Source organism: Coregonus clupeaformis, chromosome 4, assembly GCF_020615455.1.
Source record: "Coregonus clupeaformis isolate EN_2021a chromosome 4, ASM2061545v1, whole genome shotgun sequence".
NCBI lineage: Eukaryota > Metazoa > Chordata > Actinopteri > Salmoniformes > Salmonidae > Coregonus > Coregonus clupeaformis.
The window spans coordinates 22,131,874-22,148,740 of record NC_059195.1 but is presented as its reverse complement, the minus strand read 5'-3'; the positions used below and the strand labels follow the sequence as shown (position 1 = coordinate 22,148,740).

General features: G+C 44.3%; 1 pseudogene; it reads right to left on the bottom strand.

The window, feature by feature from the left end:
* Positions 1 to 1,652: 1,652 nt before the first annotated feature.
* Positions 1,653 to 16,171, bottom strand: LOC121566664 (annotated as a pseudogene).
* Between the last annotated feature and the right edge of the window lie 696 nt (positions 16,172 to 16,867).

The following is a 16,867-nucleotide window of genomic DNA, read 5'->3' as shown; positions in this document are numbered from 1 at the left end:
TATACAAAACTATATCTATAAAGAAAAGAGAGAAACACACTTGACAAATTGTACAATAATAAACAAATTATATTCCTTCAACTGATGATAAACGTGCTATATGTTCTTCATTGTCCTATACGTAAATTATATGGTAAAAAAAAACGTATTCTAAAATAATAAAAACGTACATGATTTCAAAAGGTAAAATATGTGCCTTCCGGTTCCTGTATTCTAAATCATATCAAATCAAAGTGTATTTATCATGTGCACAGGATTCAGCAGGTGTAAACACCACAGTGAAATGCTTACTTGCAAGGTCTTCCTGTAGCCACCCTCCCTCCATCTTCTCCCTTGGGCTCCCGAGTGGCACAGCGGTCTAAGGCACTGCATCTCAGTGCTTGAGGCGTCACTACAGACCCCCTGGTTCAATTCCAGGCTGTATCACAACCGGCCGTGATTGGGAGTCCCATAGGGCGGCGCACAATTGGCCCAGCGTCGTCCGGGTTTGGCCGGTGTAGGCAGTCATTGTAAATAAGAATTTGTTCTTAACTGACTTGCCTAGTTAAATAAAGGTTAAATAAATAAAATAAAAATAAACCCTTTGCATATAGACCTTGCCCTTCAATCCCATTCAATATACAGGACTACTACATACACTTCCCTACGTATTTATTTGGAAAGTGAAGCTATACTTTTAATTTGGCTCTATACTCCAGCATTTTGGATTGAGGATCAAATGTTTTATATAAGGTGACAGTACAGAATGTCACCTTTTATTTCAAGGTATTTTTCTACATATGTTTTACTGTTTAGAAATGAATGCACTTTATGTATCTAGTCCGCCCATTTGAAGGTGTCAAGTATTTGGGCAAATTCACTTCTAGTGTAATACATTTTGACAAAAGTTTAGTAATTGGTCCCATATTCCTAGCACCCAATGACTATCAAGCTTGTGACTACAAACTTGTTGGATGCATTTGCAGTTTGTTTTGGTTGTGTTTCAGATGATGTTGTATCCAATAGAAATTAATGGTAAATAATGTAGTGTCATTTTGCAGTCACTTTTATTGTAAATAAGAATATAATATGTTTCTGAACACTTCTACATTAAGTTGGATGCTACCATGATTACGGATAATCATGAATAAATCGTGAATAATAATGAATGAGGAAGTTACAGAGGCATAAATATCATACCCCCACAAAAATGCTAACCTCCCCTGTTAATGTAATGGTAATGGTGAGAGGTTAGCATGTTTTGGGGCCATGATCTTTGTGCATCTGTAACTTTCACACTCATTATTATTCACGATTCATTCAGGATCATCAGTAATCCTGGTAGCATTCACATTAATGTAGAACTGTTCAGAAACAACATAATCCGAAACATAACCAAAACAAACTGCCAAATGCATTCAACAAGTGTGTAGACACAAGCTTGATGTTGTCATTGTGTGCTGGGAATATGGGACCAAATACAACTTTAATACACTATAATTTAATTTGTCCAAATACTTATGACACCTTCAAATGGGGAGACTAGATACATTAAGGGCTTTCATTTCTAAAACGGTAAAACAAATATGTATGAAAATACCCTCAAATAAAAGGTGACATTCTGTAATGTCAACTCATAAAACATTTTATCTCAAATACAAACTGCTGGAGTACAGAGCCAAATTAAAAGTTATAGCTTCACTGTCCAAATAAATACTTAGGGGAGTGTAGGTACTGTTAAAGCTGTAAGTCTATACAGGTATAAAAGGCATTTGAGCCACCTAACTACAGCATATCCTTTTAATGATTTTGGTTTACGAACCCATTTTCTTCAATTCTCTTCCGAAGACAGACAGACAGTTTGTGGAGACACAAACCATCATTTTACACTGAGGAAAAGTCAGAAAGGCAGGTAGGTTTCAGGTAGGTAGGTAGGTTTCAGATCACCACACTGGTACCACAACGAGAGCTCTTATCCTGAAAAAGAGAAAAAGACAGGGAGAGGGAAACAGAGAAAGGGATGGGGAGAGAGAAAGAGGAGAGGAGAGGGTAACGAAATCTGTTTATTACGCTAGTGTAATTTGTGTGGTCAAAAGAGTGCATGTGAATGTCTGGATGCGTGTGTGTACTGTACCATTCTGTATGTACAGTATGTCCGTTCCAGGACAGTACGATCCCGAATGTAGTGTATGTGTGAGTACACAATGTTACAGAGCATTCGGAAAGTATTCAGACCCCTTCCCTTTTTTCACATTTTATAACGTTACAGCCTTATTATAAAATTTATTTTTTCTTCTCATCAATCTACACATAATACCCCATAATGACAAAGGTTTTTCGAAATGTTTGTAAATTTCTTTTTTTTTAAAGAACAGAAATACCTTATTTACATAAGTATTAAGACCCTTTGCTATGAGACTCGAAATTGAGCTCAGGTGCATCCGGTTTCCATTGATCATCCTTGAGATGTTTCTACAACTTGATTGGAGTCCACCTGTGCTAAATTCAATTGATTGGACATGATTTGGAAAGGCACACACCTGTCTATATAAAGTTGGCGGTGCATGTCTGAGCAAAAACCAAGCCATGAGGTCGAAGGAATTGTCCATAGAGCTCCGAGACAGGATTGGGTTGAGGCACAGATCTGGGGAAGGGTACCAAAAAATGTCTGCAGCATTGAAGGTCCCCAAGAACACAGTGGCCTCCATCATTCTTAAATGGAAGAAGTTTGGAACCACCAAGACTCGTCCTAGAGCTGGCCGCCTGGCCAAACTGAGCAATCGGGGGAGAAGGGCCTTGGTCAGGGAGGTGACCAAGAATCCGATGGTCACTCTGACAGAGCTCCAGAGTTCCTCTGTGGAGATGGGAGAACCTTCCAGAAGGACAACCATCTCTGCAGCACTCCACCAATCAGGCCTTTATGGTAGAGTGGCCAGATGGAAGCCACTCCTCAGTAAAAGAGTTTCCCAAAAGGCACTTAAAGGTCTCTCAGACCATGAGAAAAGGTCCTTCAACAAAGTACTGAGTAAAGGGTCTGAATACTTATGTAAATGTATATTTCTGTATTATTATATCTTTATACATTTGCAAAATTTTCTAAAAACCTGTTTTTGCTTTGTCATCATGGGGTATTATGTGAAGATTGATGAGGAAAAATAATAATTTAATCCAATTTAGAATAAGGCTTTAACGTAACAAAATATGGAAAAAGTCAAGGGGCCTGAATACTTTCCGAATGCACTGTATATGGGTAGGAGTCGTACATCAGCACTCGTGTGTGTTTCTTACCGAGTAGCGGTCGTAGTTCCTCCTGTTGTCGTTCTGGATATCGATGGAGGAGTAGCTGGGGCGTTTCTCTGGCCACAGCTTCCCCTTGCCTCCCCCTGTCCCGTCCCTTCCTCCCCCTCTCCTGCTGTCCTCCTCATCCGAGCTCAAGGACCCTTGTAGAAGGGGAGGAGGTGAGTAGCTCCCGTCTTGCCTGGCTGGGGCCGACCGATGCAGCTCCTTCATCAGGTCATCGCGACTACAGGACCGCTGTGCTGACCCGGACCAACCCGTCCTACTCCCGGCCGAACCTCGCCCCTCCCTCCTCGGCCCTCCTCTCCTGTTGTCCCAGTCCGACTCATCGCTGTAGCTATGCAGAATGCCTCGCCGCGGAGGAGAGGGGTGGCGGTTTTCACACAGCGTGTCACGGTAATGCCCACTGTCGCCCCCCCCCCCTCCGTCAACGCTGGTCCGGTTGGAGCTGCCACTGGATTGACTGGATATTCTGGGGAACCCCCTGGTCCCTCCTCCTCCCCTTCTAGTCCCCCTGCGAGAGGAGAAGCTGGGGACCCGCTGGACGATAGGGGGCAAAGTGATCACCCTCCTCGCCACCCCCCTCACCCCCTTCTCATCCAGGGCAGACAGCATACTCGGGGGGCCGGCCGTGAAGGGGACCCCCTGGGGCTGAGGCTGAGACTGGGGCTGGTACTGGTGGGCCTGGGGTGGCAGGTGCTGATGATGAGGGGCAGGCATCTGACCGTACACGTCCATCCCCCTCATCTGGCTCTCTAGGAAGTCCAACATCTGGTTGGTGCCGTGCACGCTGCCGTTACCGTGGTGGTGGTGGGGGATAGGGGGAGGCTGCTGCTGGAGGGGCAGGGGTGAGGAGCCCATCGGGGCCATGGCAAAGTTGGACTTGGTAGGGTACCCATCAGAGAACGAGCCTAGAGACATAATGGATGACACAGCATTAGCACCATTATAAGACTGACCTGAGTTCAGTAGATAGTTTTACAGCATGCAGGGCAGTGAATTTCAACAAACACCTATTTTTCGGTGGCAATTGACGAGATGATAACTGATTAAATAGACCCAGAAAAAACAATAACTAACCAAAAATGATTTTTCATTTCGGCTGACGAAAACGAGATGAGACTAAATTCTCTGACTAAAATCTGACCAGTAAGTGGACTGGACAATAGTTTTTGGTGAGATTGAGAGTTTTTCAGTATTATTTGTTTGGTCCAATCAAAAGCATGCATGACATTAGCAGAATTGTAGGGCTTTCTCATTGCAATGTTGCAATGCTGTTATTGGTGGAAAATAAATACCATGCCCAGGTCATTCACAAGTCAGCTCTCTGCCTAATAACACTTCTCCAATCTAGGGTTGCAAAATTCCTTGAACGTTCAATAAATTCCCTGGTTTCCCCGAAATCCCGGTTGTAGCATTACCAGAATCAGGAGGGAATAAGCAGGGAATTTATTGGAAGTTCTCTGAATTTTGCTACCCTAGCGGCAACAAATCATTGATGCAAACATGGCAACTCTCCCGGTGGAACAAGCTCCCGGTAGAAAAAGAGCCGACGTTTGGAGCCACTTTACTTATTCAAACAAGACCGATGCATCATATTTACCCACAAGTTGACAGTGAAAAATACTACCAACCTCAAGAAAAAAAAAAAAAAAAGTGTCATCCCAATATATACGCTCAGGTAATAACAGATTGATAATGCTAGCTAGTTTGTTTGCTGCAACCTATCAGACTACTACTTATGACACAGCTTTGATTACAATATAGCTACAGTATGTCAAGGGGTGTGATTTTTTAAAATCTGCTGCAGAGTAATTTGTTATGCCAATTTGGCTGTTGGGAAGAGAATCATGCGATAGGATGTTATGGAGAAAGATATGTTGTAGGATAAAGCTATGTATGTTTGTGCACATGGAAGTCAGTGATTTATGTTTACTATAGGTTAATGTGACTAAAATGAAAGGGTATTTAAGTTGACAAAATTGGCCCAGTTTTCATCATTTTGAAAATAACTAGACTAAATCATTATTCAAATGACAAAAATGTGACTAAGACTTAAAGCTGCAATATTCACATAGAAATGTTGGTTATAGATCTGTCATTCTCATTGAAAGCAAGTCTATGAAGCGTAGATCTGTTCTGTGTGTGCTATTTCTATGCTTTCCGTTCTTACATTTTGTTTTTGCATCTTTTACTTTCGATTTTTAACACCAGCTTTAAACAGCTGAAAATACAATATTTTTGGTTATGGAAAATATATTTCACAGCGGTTTAGATAGTACACTGATTCTCTACACTATACTTGCTTGTTTTGTCACATAACTGGAAGTTAAGCGAACTATTAGCATTTTTGCAACCAGGAAATGGCGGAGCGATTTGCAAGGTCCGGCATCCATTCTGCGGAATGAAATTCTAACAAAAAAAAATCACGTCCTCCATTTGCAGATTGCACTTTCTCTCTGAACTTTGTCACAACGCCTGCTTTTTTCCCGATCATTGAGGGCGCACCATCTGTAGCCAGGCTGACAGCGCGGGACCAGTCCACTCCGACCCTGTCCAGCGCGCCGACGAGTGCGGTAAAAATATCAGCTGCTGTCGTTGTATCTGTCATCGGCACCAACTCCACGAACTCCTCGGTGACGGTCAATGTGTCATCAACTCCGCGGATGAAAAAATGGCCAGTTGTGCAACATCTGTAATGTCCGTGCTTTCATCAATTGCAACCGAAAACGCAATAAATGACTTTACTTTTTGCTTCAACTGGCTGTCCAAATCCACTGAAAGATCGGAAATCCTGTCTGCAACTGTGTTTCTTGTCAGGCTGATATTTGCAAAAGCCTGCCGCTTTTCAGGGCACACAATCTCCGCTGCCTTCATCATGCATGTTTTTACAAATTCACCCTCACTAAATGGTTTTGAAGCCACTGCGATTTCATTAGCAATGAGGTAGCTAGCATTCACTGCAGCGTCACTGATGTCTCGGCTGTGAGTAAACACAGACTGCTGTTTCTTCAGACCCGCCAACAGTTCATTCACCTTCTCTCATCTCCGCTGTCCTTGAAAGTTGTCATATTTGTCGGCATGAAGACTCACATAGTGGCGACGAAGGTTATATTCTTTCAGCACTGCAACATGCTCTGAACACACCAAACATACAGCTTTCCCATTCAATTCCGTGATTAAATAGGATGACCATTTTTCTTGGAACACTCTGCACTCTGCGTCCACTTTTCTCTTTTTTGACAGAGACATATTGGGGCAATGAGGGTGCCAAAGCACATAATGTTAAAAGTAGAAGCCGTAATAAATATCGCGGGCAAAACAAAGTAGCTCATTGGCTGCACGTGCTTGACCTACTTGCTCTGCCCCGGTATAAACAGTTTGCTTGCTTAACACAATTGCTATTGCGCCATCCAGTGGACGCAATTGGAACAGCAGTTTATTTTATTGAAAAATTGCAGCGCATTTTTATACTTTAAAAAAATGTTTTTTTTTTATGTTTTTTTTTTTTCCGAAATCATCTCGCGGGCCGGATTAAACCCGTTTGCGGGCCTGATCCGGCCCGCGGGCCGTACGTTTGACACCCCTGCTCTAGACAGACATGTTGCTTCCGGCAATGTACCAATGTTCCAGCTTAACACATCTGTACATAATAGAACGTCAGTTTGGCATAGAGAAACTACGTCACTGCCTACATCACTGCCTCATCCGCTTGTTGCCCACACCCCCTGGACACAAAATAGTAGCTGTAGTAGTAGTAGCTATAACCGGCAGAATTTCTATTGTGAAAATGAATATATTACCTCAATTGAATTTCGTGAGCTCAATGCTTCCTATGTCTCCCCCTTCCAGATATTGGGATAAAATCCACAGTGTCTTTTCAAATGGTATATGTAAAGGTAAGAGATCCCGGATTAAATTAATAAATTTACAGAGAGGGAAAGACACTGGAGGGCTATCTGTTCCAAACTTTAAATAGTATTTTCAAGCACTCGCATTTTGCCCAATTATACATTAGTTGAGACATGACCCTTCCACTCCCTGGCTGAGAATAGAGAGAAATATGGTGGCTCCCATTGCCCTGGAAGAAGTGGTGTTCATTGATCACTCTCTTAAACAATGTAAACTACGCTTTGGTCCTATTATTGCTCACACAATTTCAATTTGGCGCAAAATTGAAAAACCATGCAACTGGAAAACGAAATGGCACGCCCAGACTCCAAGATTGAACAATAACGCCATGCGTTATTATTTTTTTATTTTATTTATTTCACCTTTATTTAACCAGGTAAGCCAGTTGAGAACAGGTTCTCATTTACAACTGCGACCTGGCCAAGATAAAGCATAGTAGTGCAATAAAACAACAACACAGAGTTACATATGGGGTAAAAAACATAAAGTCAGAAATACAACAGAAAATATATATACAGTGTGTGCAAATGTAGCAAGTTATGGAGGTAAGGCAATAAATAGGCTATAGTGCAGAATAATTACAATAGTATTAACACTGGAATGCTAGATGTGCAAGAGATTATGTGCAAATAGAGATACTGGGGTGCAAATGAGCAAAATAAATAACAATATAGGGATGAGGTAGTTGGGTGGGCTAATTTCAGATGGGCTGTGTACAGGTGCAGTGATCGGTAAGGTGCTCTGACAACTGATGCTTAAAGTTATTGAGGGAGATAAGAGTCTCCAGCTTCAGAGATTTTTGCAATTCGTTCCAGTCATTGGCAGCAGAGAACTGGAAGGAATGACCGTTATTGGACGGCCTTTCACATTGCCCCAATTGTCCAAATGTGGTATCCGTACCCTTGGCGATATAATGGATAGTAATGGTTTGCAGAATTTATAAAGAGATTATATGGTCTCCCGAAAGGACTAATCTCTGTAATATAAAGTATAAACTATTGGAAAGCTCATACTCTGAGCTAGCCATTCAAAAAGTATGGCCCACAGATCTAAGTGTAACTGAATCATCCTTTAACTGGACCAGAATATGGAAAAATATGACCTTTGCAACCTGTAATCCGAACAATCAATTTATTCACTTAAAGTTTGTTCACAGACTTTATCTAACACCCAATAAATGTTTTATAATAAAATTGGCCCGAACTTCCAAATGTACCCTAAATCAGGTAGGCACATTCCTTCATACGATGTGGGAGTGCCCTGCGGTTAAATGCTTTTGGGACAAAGTTACAATTTATGTCAGAGGATTAATGTAAATATTCAATGCTCCCCAACCATTATGTTACTTAATGATGTTAGCCCCTTGAATCTCTCAATCAGAGAAGATTACTGCTGGTAGGCAGCGGTGGTCATTGTGTGGGGAGGGCAGGGGGATTGGGGGGGATGTACAGTGCCTTCAGAAATATTCACACCCCTTGACTTTTTCCACATTTTGTTGTGTTAAAGCCTGAATTGAAAATTTATTAAAATTAGATTTTGTGTCACTGATCCACACACAATAACCAATAATGTAAGCAGAATTTTGTTTGTAGAAAATGTTCTAAATAAAATGAAAATGAAAATGTCTCGAGTCAATAAATATTCAACCCCTAAATAAGTTCAGGAGTAAAAATGTGCTTAACAAATCACACAAGTTGCATGGACTCATTCTGAATTCAATATTAGTGGTTAACATGATTTTTTAATGACTACCCCATCTCTGTACCCCACACATACAATTATCTGTAAGGTCCCTCAATCGAGTAGTGAATTTCAAGCGCAGATTCAACCAAAAAGACCAGGTAGGTTTTTCAATGCCTCACAAAGAAGGGCACCAATTGGTAGATGTGTAAAAAAAAAAGCAGACGCTGAATATCCCTTTGAGCATGGTGAAGTTATTAATTAGGCTTTGATTGGTGTATCAATACACCCAGTCAAAGAAAAAAGCTTTCTAGCAATGATCAACAACCGACTTGACAGAGCTTGAAGAATTTTCAAAAGAATAATAGGCTAATATTGCACAATCCCAGTGTGCAAAGCTCTTAGAGACTTCCCAAAAAGACTGCCAAAGGTGTTTCCAACATGTATTGTCTCAGGGGGTGAATACCTATCTTATCAAGATATATTAGTATTTTTTTTAATTTTTTTTTTTAAATAAATGTTAGAATTTTTCTTCCACTTTGATAGAGTATTTTTGTGTAGATCCTTGACCAAAAATAACAATTTAATCCATTGTAATCCCACTTTGTAACACAACAAAATGTGGAAAAAGTCAAGGGGTGTGAATACTTTCTGAAGGCACTGTAAGGTGATGGATGGATGGATGCGTGGGTGGGCGGGGGACTGATAAGCAACCTCGATTGCTGGGTGGGACAGGAGGGGGTGGGAGGCATGCTTTCTTTGGGTGGGGGGGTGGGTGGGGGGGGCGGCAGATGAAGATGCAGGAGGAGGAGGGATCGGCGGGGTGGGAAACATGGTTTCCGGATGGGGAGAGAGGATCCGGGTGGGTGGATGGGGACTGAGGGGGTTGGGGGGGAATGGGGAGCCTTTTTAGTTTAATTTCCTTGCATACAGAATATTACAAAACTGTTGATGCTGTTCTTTGTCTTTGTATGCATTTCTCAGATTTTTTTTTCTGCTTCTTTCAAGTGGCAACTCACAGGTACAGGAAAGTATGAAATGCAAATATTTTAACTGAATGTATGAATATATCTGAATTAACATGATTTTGTATGTTATACCTGTAACCCCCTTCTGAAAAAATGGCTAAATAAATACAAAGTTGGTCACAAAAAAAGATGGAGATCACGGAGGTTATTTTTAATGAGTGCCTTTCGCAAGTGGCTAGTTTGCATAAACTACCTTCCATAAAACCACTGCAAAGGTCTGCCTTGTGATTTGTTGGGAGAGTTGTCTGTCATGGGAGAGTGAATCTGTCATGATTCCCAGACCCTAGTCACTGTTGTTTCCTAGGGTTGGGTTTCAAGATTATAAGACTGACCCGAGTACATCCGTGCGTTGCCCAGGGAGGAGTGATTGCTGATGGGGGCGTAGATGTGCTGGATGTGAATCCAGGGGGCCATGGCTTTCTGGGCCTCTTGCATCATCTTGTGCTGCATCACCGCTTAGAAGAGAGGAGAGGTGTGAATAATTGTGTGTATACACTGTGTGTGTGTGTGTGTGTGTACACTGTGTGTGTGTGTGTGTGTGTGTGTGTGTGTGTGTGTGTGTGTGTGTGCGCGCCTTTCTCTGGGCAGCAGCAGGTCTGTGGGCAGCAGGGACAGCGGATGTAGCAGCAGCACTTCTGGGGGCAGCACTGGCAGCAGCAGATGCAGAACAGCATGATGAGAAGCAAAGCCCCGATGATGATAAACAGCACCGTCAGCCAATCTGGACCAAGGTCAGAGGTCACGGGTCACATACTAGGACACATACCACCACAGTGGATACAGCAGGATGCTGAATCCCAAACTAACCCCTTCCCCTCGCCCCTCTCATTTCGATTTGTATGTTCACGCGTGCCTCCGCCGTATGCCACGCATGGTGTTGGAGCGACTACCATTTTGTTTATACTTTTAGATCTACAGAAATGCATAGGGGGTAGTGGAGTTAATTTGGGATTGGGCAATTTTAAAAGCATAAAAATGACGCTAGTGCCAAAAAGGCCTGTGTTACTCACATTGATTTTAAAGTGCCACACAGACAACTATAGCAAGTCTCTACCCTGATATAATGTCACTTATATTCTTATAAAGACAAAATAGCCCATTACATTATATACCCGTTGCATGTTTTACATAGAGAACCTCTGAACCTCAAAATAATTTGAGGAAGTTTACATGATAGTTGTTATGTAAGAATGAAACATGATCCAATATTGCGTAACATCTTAGCTGCACAGTTCGTCTTAAGCCCGAGGGTCCTTTTTAATGATGCGCCAAAGACAACCCATAGTTTGTCAATTAAAGTAAAGCATTGGTAGAACTTGCAATTAAAACTTGCCCTAAATATACACTACTAGGCCTATGTCTAATAGTCAGTTACGGTAAACAATGAGTTTGACCTCGCGGTCTGAGTCTCCTGAAGTATCTCCGGGCGCGTCGAAGGAGCAGAAGTACACACCGTTATCCCATCACATTACGTCATTGATAACCAGGTCGGCCTCTGTGGACACACACACAGAAACACTTACTGTACATGTGCATGATAACATTTACACATCTCCTTGTGTTTCAGCTGAAGAGATTTTGGGTATGTTGGGGTCACAGACTCACTGTTTTGGATGGATATCTTGCGCTCCCGATACTCAGAGCCAAGCATGACCTCATTGGTGCGCTGGCGGTCTGGACAGTCATTGGTTGGGTCCTGGCCCAGCTGCAGAGCAGCCTGATAGGCTACAGCAGGAGGAGAATGGGAGCATTATCACCATTATACACACACAGCTCCCTTATAATATTGGTGTCCCAATCTCCACAGCACCACAATGACATCACAATCTCCACAGCACCATTATGATATCACAATCTCCACATCCCCATTATGACAGTACAAGCTCAACAGCCCCATTATGACATCATACAATCTTCAAAGCCTCATTATGACATTCCTATACAATTATGACATCCCATTAAATCTCTGAGGCTCCATTATAGTCACAATTGTCATATTCCCATTATGTCAGCACAATCTCCACAGCATGACATTACAATTGCCACAGCCCAAAGCTACACATTTCTATTATTACATCACAATCTTTTATTTATTTAACCTTTATTTAACTAGGCAAGTCAGTTAAGAACAAATTCTTATTTAAAATGACAGCCTACCAAAAGGCCTCCTGTGCGGACAGGGGCTGGGATTTAAAATAAAAAATAAAATAAAAATATAGGACAAAACACACATCACGACAAGAGAGACACCACAACACTACATAAAGAGAGACCTAAGACAACAACATAGCATGGCAGCAACAAATAACAACATAGCATGGCAGCAACACATGACAACACAGCATGGTAGCAACACAGCATGGTAGCAACACAGCATGGTAGCAACACAACATGGTAGCAGCACAATCTTCACTGCTCTATTACAGTATGACATCAATCTCCACAGCCCTGTTGTTACGATTTATGATAAGACAATGGCTAGAGCCCCATTATAAGAAGACATGATACCGTATAGACAGCGGGAGGGCTACACTAGTGTCCACTCATGGTTCACATGGTCACTCAGGTTTCACTCCTTCGTCTGTCCTGTAATACATGTATCTCACCTGTGGAGTAGAACTCCAGCACGGGGTCCTTGCAGAAGGACTTATAGCGCCAGGTGACCAGGACCTCCTGTTGGTTGGCCGAGGTGGGAGGTGGAGTAGTCACAGCGTATGATGACCGAGGCAAAGAGAGCTGTTGTCACGATCGTCTGAGGAAGCGGACCAATACGCAGCGCGTGGAGTGAACATAATGACTTTATTAAATAAAGCAACCACGAAAAAACAACAAATGACGATAGTGAAGTCCTCTGTAACACTGACAGAAACATGGAACAAAAACCCACAAACAAACAGTGAAACACAACAGTTTAAATATGGCTCCCAATCAGAGATAACGAGCCGACAGCTGACACTCGTTACCTCCGATTGGGAGTCACACGACACCAATCAACGACCTAGAAATAGACACCCAGAACTCCCAACCTAGAAATAAACGTGACAGACATGCAAACATAAACAATCACCCAAAACCCACCAAAACAACATACACCCTGGCTCAAATACACAAGTCCTGGAGCCAGAGTGTGACAGTACCCCCCCCTAAAGGTGCGAACTCCGGGCGCACCAGCATACAGTCTAGGGAGGGTCTGGGTGGGCGTCTGTCCACGGTGGCGGTTCTGCCCCTGGTCGTGGTCCCCATCCCACCTTAGTCACCACCCGCTTCCCTAGCCTCCTCCACATGACCACCCCCCAACTAAACCCCCACTGGGTTAAGGGGGCGGCACCGGACTAAGGGGCAGCACCGGACTAAGGGGCAGTACCGGACTAAGGGGCAGTACCGGACTAAGGGGCAGTACCAGGCTGAATGGCGGATACTGGCTGGACGGCTCTGGTGGCTCCTGGCTGGACGGCTCTGGCGGATCCCGGCTGGACGGCTCTGGCGGATCCCGGCTGGACGGCTCTGGCGGATCCCGGCTGGACGGCTCTGGCGGATCCCGGCTGGACGGCACTGGCGGATCCCGGCTGGACGGCTCTGGCGGGTCCCGGCTGGACGACTCTGGCGGGTCCTGGCTGGACGGCTCTGGCGGATCCTGGCTGGACGGCTCTGGCGGATCCTGGCTGGCTGGCGGATCCTGGCTGGACAGCTCTGGCAGATCCTGGCTGGACGGCTCTAGCGGATCCTGGCTGGACGGCTCTGGCGGATCCTTGCTGGACGGCTCTGGCGGATCCTGGCTGGACGGCTCTGGCAGATCCTGGCTGGACGGCTCTGGCGGATCCTGGCTAGACGGCTCTGGCGGATCCTGGCTGGCTGACGGGTCTGGCTGCTCATGGCTGGCTGACGGATCTGGCTGCTCATGGCTGGCTGACGGATCTGGCTGCTCATGGCTAGCTGACGGATCTGGCTGCTCATGGCTGGCTGACGGATCTGGCTGCTCATGGCTGGCTGACGGATCTGGCTGCTCATGGCTGGTTGACAGATCTAGCTGCTCATGGCTGGCTGACAGATCTGGCTGCTCATGGCTGGCTGACGGATCTGGCTGCTCATGGCTGGCTGACGGATCTGGCTGCTCATGGCTAGCTGACGGATCTGGCTGCTCATGGCGGGCTGACGGATCTGGCTGCTCATGGCTGGCTGACGGATCTGGCTGCTCATGGCTGGCTGACGGGTCTGGCTGCTCATGGCTGGCTGATGGTGCTGGCTGGGCGGCTAGCGGTGGAGGCGGACCCCAGCCTCGGATTGCAGTCATCACCTCCAGCAGGACGGCTCCCATCCGCATGAGCCGCTCCTGCCGGTCACGAACCCGAGCCTCCAGTCCAGCATAGGCTGCGTCGGCTCCTGCTGATTCCATAGCAGGTGTATGATTCTGTCTGGCGGAAGGCTCTAGCGGCTCCGGTCTGGCGGACGGCTCTGAAGGAACAGGCCGGGCTGGGCTGGTGACGCACCCCGTAGGATACGTGCGTGGAGCAGGAACAGGCCGGTCCGTACCGGGAACACACACCACTGGCCTTAACTGGGGATCAGGAACGGGCCGGACCGGACTGGTAACACACTTCAGTCTCTCATGCCGTGCGACAACTTCCCTCCCTCTACTCGCCAATGGCTCCCGTAATCCGATAGCCTTCTCTCCACATCTCCCTGTGGCAGCCTCCTGCTGCCCAGGCGCCCAAGCCATGTGCCCCCCCCAAAAAATTTTTTGGGTAGTACTCCCGGGCTTCCAGCCTTGCCTCCGTGCTGCCTCCTCATATCGCCTCCTCTCGGCTTTAGCTGCCTCCAGCTCTTCACGAGGGAGGCGATATTCTCCCGGTTGTGCCCAAGGACCCTTACCATCCAGTATCTCCTCCCATGTCCATGAATCCTTTATGGGTGGATATAAATCCTGTGTAGGTGGATCCTGTTGCCGCTTGACACGCTGCTTGGTCCTTTTATGGTGGGTTTTTCTGTCACGATCGTCTGAGGAAGCGGACCAATACGCAGCGCGTGGAGTGAACATAATGACTTTATTAAATAAAGCAACCACGAAAAAACAACAAATGACGATAGTGAAGTCCTCTGTAACACTGACAGAAACATGGAACAAAAACCCACAAACAAACAGTGAAACACAACAGTTTAAATATGGCTCCCAATCAGAGATAACGAGCCGACAGCTGACACTCGTTACCTCCGATTGGGAGTCACACGACACCAATCAACGACCTAGAAATAGACACCCAGAACTCCCAACCTAGAAATAAACGTGACAGACATGCAAACATAAACAATCACCCAAAACCCACCAAAACAACATACACCCTGGCTCAAATACACAAGTCCTGGAGCCAGAGTGTGACAGCTGTACTCCTCTCTGTCTGAGGAACAATCACCTGGATGGAAAACACCTCTGAAAGAGAGAGAGAGAAAGAAAGAGAGGATAGTAAATTGTTAAGACATCTGTTTGTGAGCATTCAAATGTTTAATAGCAACGGTTTTTCAAACTGCTTAATTCGCATATAAGTGCTATCGTGTAATAATTTTTAGCAACATTTAATGTTAAAAGTTCAAACGTGACCACGATTTGGGTTGGCCTTGTCATGTTTACACCATTCACCATGCTTATTTTGGAAAGAAACAAGAAAACGCACATCTCATTTTTTTTGTTTTTTTGTTTAAGAAATGGTAGAGGCGTGTCTGAAAGTTTTTTTTTAGATAAAACCTTAACTGTCCGTAGGAAACCAACCAAGAAGCGCAAGCAAGATCATATTTCCCATTTTGTTCTTCACCATTCCAACGCAGAAGCCTCTAAAAGACGACTAACCTTTAGTCAATCGATACAGAAATAAACTATTTGATCAAACCATGAGACATTTGTCGATGCAACGCTTCATACGCGTACTTTCTTCATTTTATTTAAATAATAGTCCTTCAAATAAATTCATTCGAACGATTAGGGGGTGTATTCATTACGCCGATTCTGTTGCAAAACGAATCAAACCATTTACTGGAAATGAAAACCAGAGTTTCTATTGGACATATTCTAGTCGGTCCCTCTCCGTTTCGTTCCGTTTGCTCTGTTTGCTTCCGTTTGGTTCTTAAACGGTAAACTATTTCTGTTGCAAGACGTAATGAATACACCCCAGGTGTCAAGGGAACTTTACCATGCAGAATGCGTCTGCGGGTTCCGGTAACAGGTGTAACACAATGCAGGTGCGTATGGAAGACTCGTGCACGTGGAAACGAATTTTGAAATACATATAGGCCTAAATGTATCAAATAGTTCAGGGAACTAGGACTTTAAAATGGATTATCTTCACAAGATAAAGCCTCTGGAAATGCCTTTTACATAGTGTCTTGAGAAAATCAGATATATATTTCTATATAATATCAACTCAAAATCAACACGACTGTACAAACATCTGATTATATCCAATGCTTCCAATACATCACAACCTCCACAAGGAAGCAACCAAGGCATACAGCATCGACTTGTGTTGTCTACCACTGGAATATTGTATTTTATATTGTACCCTGGCTGAGGCAAGGAACTTGACCTGCTTGGAAATAATCTAGACCCATGTGAAATAAATTGTATCAAAGGATGTGTCCAGATAATGGAGAACATACAGATACATTGAACAGTTAGGGTCCAAGTACAGTGACTCATGTTTGGCCTTTTGTATGCTCTGTGGGAAGGCTCCAATACAATGCAACCCCTGACGTGACCAGAACTTAATTTACAACATTAGATGGATGTATTAGCATTTGTGCAGTAGTTGTGGACTGTCAGCCAGCCTATTCAACTTGGCTATATGATTTACAATGAACGGCCCCCAGCTATCTCCTCTTCAGTGTCTGTCCTGCCCTGGGTTTGTGTCTTAATGCCAAGCTTGTTTGTACTCTCAGCAGGGTGGGAATTCCATGTCAACAAAACACAAAATGTCCATGTGAAT